Genomic DNA, 6,041 nt, shown 5'->3' with positions numbered 1-6,041 from the left:
TGCTAGAGGGTTGGGGGTGCAGGGCAGAGGGGGGATAAAGGGGAGGGAAAATGGGACAACTGTAATAGCATAATCAATAAAATATACTTTTTTTCTTTAAAAAGCAAGGCCTGGGAGAGGGTTCTTTCTCTCTTGAGTCCCTACTACTACAGATTAATTTGACCCACCAGGACTCCTCTAAACTCTTTTACACCTGCCCTCTGCGGGGATTCATGGGTCTTTCTTCAGGGCGAGAGGCCTGAGGAAGGAAATCCTGCCCATATCCCCTACTTGTGCCCAGTAAAGCTAACTGGGACATTTTCTTTATTAGGTGCTGCATTAGTTTCCTGTGACAGCTGTAATAAATTACCACACACTGTGAAGCTTAGAACAACAGAAATTTATCCTCTCACAGATCTGAACGCCAGAAGTCTGAAATCAAGCTGCAGGGCGCTGCTTTCTCTGAAGGCTCTGGGTAAGAATCCTTCCTTGCCGCTCCTAGCCTTGGTGGCTCCAGATGTTCCTTGGCTTTTGTCTGCATCACTCCAATCTGCCTCTGTGGTCATGTTGCCTCTTCCTCTGTGTCTTTTCTGTGTGTGTCTCTTATAAGGCTGCATGCAGTTGCATATGGGGCTTACCGACTCAAGATTCTTAACTAAATCTGATCTTTTGCCACATAAGGTAGTATTCGCAGGTTTCTGGGATTATAACACAAATACACATTTGTGGGAGCTGGGGAAATCTGTCATTCAGCCTGCTACAGGTTATTAGCTACTGAAAGGGTCTGCATCTTACCATGCTCTCCATGACAGAACACAAAGCTTGACTTACTGAGAGTCCTCACTGGACACTGGAATAGCTGGATGAAAGGCACACACAGAGTGGCTATGAATCCTAAGAGGCACCAATGGCTGGAAGGAAGATAGTGTGAATTCTGCATCTGCCCTTGTCCTTGACAGAGAACCCTTCTTTACTGGTAACAGGTTTTGAGACAAAACATGGCTTGACTCTCTCAGGACCAGCCTTGAGCAGGGCAGCTGTATCATCTTCCACAAGTCATAAATATTTAGGGAGCAAATCAGTTTCTGTGGCAGCTGTGGAGGGATGGTAAACTGAACATTTGTTCGTTCTTCTGGCTGACCAGAAGGGCATGAGTGTGTTAGAATGCCACATTTCTGCTTCTCTTCCCAGCAGGGTGGTTGTTTCACTTTGATACCAACCAACTGCATTGTGACCACTTGGGTGGCTTCAAGATTCCCCAGGAGGTGGGGCTTCATCTCTGGCCCTGGGATTGGCCCTGGGATTGGCCATGGGATTGGCCATGGGACTGGCCATGGGATTGACCATGGGATGGAGATAGAGGGAATCCTGCAGAAGCTATAGATCTCTGGCCTCTGCAAGCACGCAGTCAAGGAGAGCACCCCAAGATTGAGACAGACAGAACCAGAAAAGTTGGGGGCAGTAGGCTTCCCCCTTTGGTACTCTGGGAGTTAATTCAGCCTGAGGAAAAGTAAGTAGAACCAAAGTTAAGATGGGCATGGCCTGAGAGCCAAGGATGGTTGGGAGAAGTTGGCAGGCACAGGAACAATTCCTCCATGGCCCAGAAAGTTGGATCCCTCACTCAGCCACACTGTGTGTCTTCTGTACACTGTAGCTGGATGCACTCAGGAATGCTGATTAGGGCTCACTTCCTGCCAGCCATGCTTTAACTGGCACCAAGGTTGCTGTGTGACCTCCTGAGCATTGAACAGGAAGCAGGACAAAAGCCCCTCTCCCTTAGTCTATCTACAGTTTGTCCCCCCCCCCCCCACTTACGGGAGTTCAGAACAGGCTTCTCACCATCTGCTTCTATTCATTTCCCTTTCCTTTTCTCTTATTCACCAAGGGTGAGATTTCTAATTCTGGTTTCTATTTGGAGATCTGGACAGCTACATGCAAAAAAAAAAAAAAGAAACTTGACCACCAACTTACTCCCTGATATTAGAAGCACTGTTGCCCATGTATATTTAATAATGCACTTGTCTGTCCTAGCAAAGATTTTAGTTCAGCTTGCATTTTCCTGTGGCTCAAAGTTTGTAGTCTCACTTAAGCTCATAAATGTCTGACTTTCCCAAAGGAAGTATAAACAAAATCTTGCGATCATTCCAGCTGGAGACATGCACTGTCTCATCATACCAACCGTGACCACTAGATCTTTATGGTATATCATATAAGCTGGTTTGCAGTTAATTCAGCCAGTTATAAGTTCTTCACAGGCAAGGGCTTAGCTTTTAATCTGATGCTGTATCTATCTCATGAAGTTTTAATGGTCTACTGATTTCACTACCTTAAAGGTTGCACACAATTTGATTGATAACTCAGAGCTCAAATGTTTCCAAAAGAAAAAAAAAAGTCATTTCACAAATCAATTTCCCCAACTGTTCAATTTTTTTGTCATGAATTCTCAATTTAACCACTGGAACTGGATCATTTAAAAAAATCTATTCTTAGATCATAACATCTGAGAGACTGAGTGTACTCCTTAAACATAAATGTCCATATAGTCTTTTAATGTTTCTAATTATTTGCAATTTTAATAGGTTTTCCTGAATAAGAGCAAAGCATACACATTGTGGGAAATATTATTAATAAAAAAGCACCACCAGTGCAGTTGTTTTTGAAATCATCAATAACGGCTCCACCATTAGCATTTTGGTGTATATCCGGCAGGTTTTTTCCCCGTTAGGTTGAACCACACAGAATTGCCAATTTTTCTGGCTTATAGAATAGCAGTTTCATATGATTCTACTTAATACAAATATATGCATACCAGCCTCTATATTTACTTCAAAATTTAATTATTATTGCCTAATGTCTGCAACAATTCTCCATGTGATACTTTTATAAAAGTATTACATAAATTTGATTAAATGAACCTCATATGTATTTAGTTAGTTTCTTGTTATTGGGTACTTGGGTTTTCCCCCACTTTTAAACTCTGCTATTGTAAATAAGTCTGCAGTAAACATTCTTGTTCCCATCTGGTTGCTTTCTAAAAACGAATTTTTAGAAGGAGACTTTCAAGGTCAATGGATTTTAATGTTTTAAATAATACTAATGATATTCAGGGTCTTGAAACAAGCACTAGAGAGGGCTTTCCACATGGATGTCTGGATTTGAATCCTGCCTTATCTCTTAGTCTAACCCAATTTTGTGCTTTGGTAAATAGTGTTATATTGATTTTAAACAGTTGATATGGAGATTAAATAAGATACCTTGTATAAAGTGTCTATTGCATTGCTGACCTCTAGAAGAAGCTCAGAAGAGGTTAGCTCCATTCATACTAAGACTTCTTACTTTAGACTCTGACAGTGTTTTGTCCAGAGAAAGGTAACCACTAATGATGGGACTGCAGGCATTATGGAGTCCATAGGGGCCTAATATATTTTCCTCTTTTTTTCTCATTTTCACCTTATTTCTCTTTCCTCCCAATCCCCAAATCCTGGAGGCCAAAGAGACTCTCTCTCTCTCTCTCTCTCTCTCTCTCTCTCTCTCTCTCTCAGAAGGCTAAGACATTTTCCTAAATTCCCCATCTCTAACATAAAAAGGAGACAAGATGTAGCTCAGTGTCGGATTCATAGTACAAGGATGCCTGGGACCAAATGCCTACTCATTTACTCTGAAGCTTTGTGATCTCAGGCAGGTTAATTGACTGTTTTATGCTCAGTTCCCTGCTTTGTAAAGCAGAAATAAAAATAATAGTCCTTAGACAGCCAGGAGATGTTAACTTAGGTAAAGCATTTAGAACAATGCCTGTCATGTAGCTAGCATTGAATACATGTCAATTATTATCGCTCCTCCCTCACCAGAAAGCAAGCCCTGGGAGAGCAGAAATTTGACTGTCATGTTCAAGCCAGTCCCCCAGTGCCCACAATAGAGCCTGGTGGGCAGCAGGCCCTCAGTCAGTATTCGCTGAGTAAACAACTTGTTCTCCGAACCCCTTCATTACCAGAGCATGGCTGTGGATGCTGGTTACGCCACTTCGTTGCTGTTGTTTTTCACTCATGACAGATCCATTCTAGAGTTTGCTTCTAACTTATTTCTCTGTGGGAGAAAATGCTACAATTTCTTGGGCATAAATATTTAACGTGACTTTAGTGCAGAAGCACATTCCTTTAGTGCATTCAGGTCCCTCGTGTGTCTGCACAATCCGGCAGGCACTTGCTCTATGCAACAAGTATTTATGGATCTGAATCATGTGATGCAATGGCCCAGGCAGTTCACCGTGTAGTGTCGTGTGGGAGGGCGATCACCAGCCATTGGATGCCAGACATGGAGTGGAGCAGATGTGCACACACACACAGCCCAAATCCCCTCCCTCAGCTGGGGCCCCAGTCTATCGGGAAGCATTTCTCACCCTCAATCACGAGTGATACAAAGGATGAAGAGACCAGGAAGAATAACAGAGAGAATTTATGGGAGATTGATGATGCTGACCAATACCTCCTATCACTTCTACTCAACAAAGTCTTTACTAAGCACGTGTCATACACCGGGTAGGGGCTGGATAGCAGGGGGAAAGATATGAGCAACACACAAGGGAAATAAGAAGATCCAAAGTCTCTTCAACAAAGGGACTCTGTGTCTTATTCATCTCTGTATCCTAGAGTTGTTGTGGGGTCCAGCACAGAGCAGTCAGTACATGGTGAATAAATGGACCAATGGAAAATGAATGTTCACTTGCAGCTGAATTGTATGGGCTTCCAAAGGTGTTTGAGTGAAGGGGCAGCTATTTCTAAGGGGACAGAGGTCAAGCATGCCCATGGATAGAGATGTCTACAATGCAAGGCTCTAGGTATAATAAAAATGACCTTGGATTGCAGAGTCATTTTCTGTACCCCAAATCATTAGGATGGGTATTTCTTGAGAGAGGTATGTGGTAAGGGATGATTCGGTATGGGGAGTGGGAGAGGTGAGGTGCAGAGACCAGTCCAACCAGACTATGGTTGTCTGTTCTCATGATTACAAATTCTGTGTCAATCCTGGGCCACTGGAGGGTTAGAGACAATGCCTGTCTAGATGCTGTGGGGATGGGGAAGGGCAGATGACAGCAATGATCAAGACCAGTGAGAAGGTTGCTGCCGAGGCCCAGGCTGTGGTGGTGCAGAGAGGAAACCACCAGAGGGAGTAATAAGAATGGTTTCCTTTCTGATCCATTGGGCAGATGTATGCATATCCATTCTGAATAACCTGCTTCTGAGCATCGTGATTTATAAGTCTTAACTGAAGCTGGGCAGCTGCCTCAATGAGCCAGAAGTGGATCAGACAGCATTCAAGGCCTGATGGGGCCTCAGGACCCCAGAAGCAGCCAATACTGGGCTCTGCTCTGCCTGGAGCCCTGTGGGGGATACTTGGGCTCCACACATGAGGGTGGGCTTTGTCCTGCACTCAGCCATCTTATCATTTGTATCTTTAAGCCACAGCAGCCAGACAAAGGTGAACTGGGGGGTTGTTAGAGTTTAGCAGAGGGGCAAGTGGTGGAGGATTTCTATGAAAATGTCTTTCTAGCCTGGCCCATCAGTGGATGGTGAAGAAAAGGTGAGAGGAGGAGGGAAGGAAGAAGTCAGCAGGCTTTCCAGGAAAGGGCTGGGCTACCAGTTGGGCTGAGCTAAGGAAGGGCTTCTAAATAATTTTTTAAAGTAGAGCCTGAATGAGGGAGGTCCAATATGATCCTTACAGTGATAAAAACAGAGAAGCGGACTTTTCTGAAAGCTACTTCCTCACTTAAAAGACAAGAATGCAAGTCCTAGAGAGGCCACTTAGGACTTAGGGGAATGAGAACTGAGCATGGAATAACAGACTTTGATTTCCCTCCTGGGTCCTTCACTGAGGCAAATGGGTTGCTCACTGTATGCTGAAAAGTGTAGAATAGAGGCAAGGCCTGAATGCCCCTCTGAAGCACCTCAAGTCTAGTGGGGAAGAAAGATAAGCAAAGAGAAAACTGCATTATGGGAAGTGTCATCAGCGGATGCTCTGAGGTCAAGTGTGGATGCCAGAACACCCAGGGACAGTCAGAAACAGCT

Source organism: Artibeus jamaicensis, unplaced genomic scaffold, assembly GCF_021234435.1.
Source record: "Artibeus jamaicensis isolate MK-2021 breed Jamaican fruit bat unplaced genomic scaffold, CSHL_Jam_final contig_519, whole genome shotgun sequence".
NCBI lineage: Eukaryota > Metazoa > Chordata > Mammalia > Chiroptera > Phyllostomidae > Artibeus > Artibeus jamaicensis.
The sequence above is the reverse complement of the archived record's forward strand: the minus strand, read 5'-3'. Positions refer to the sequence as shown.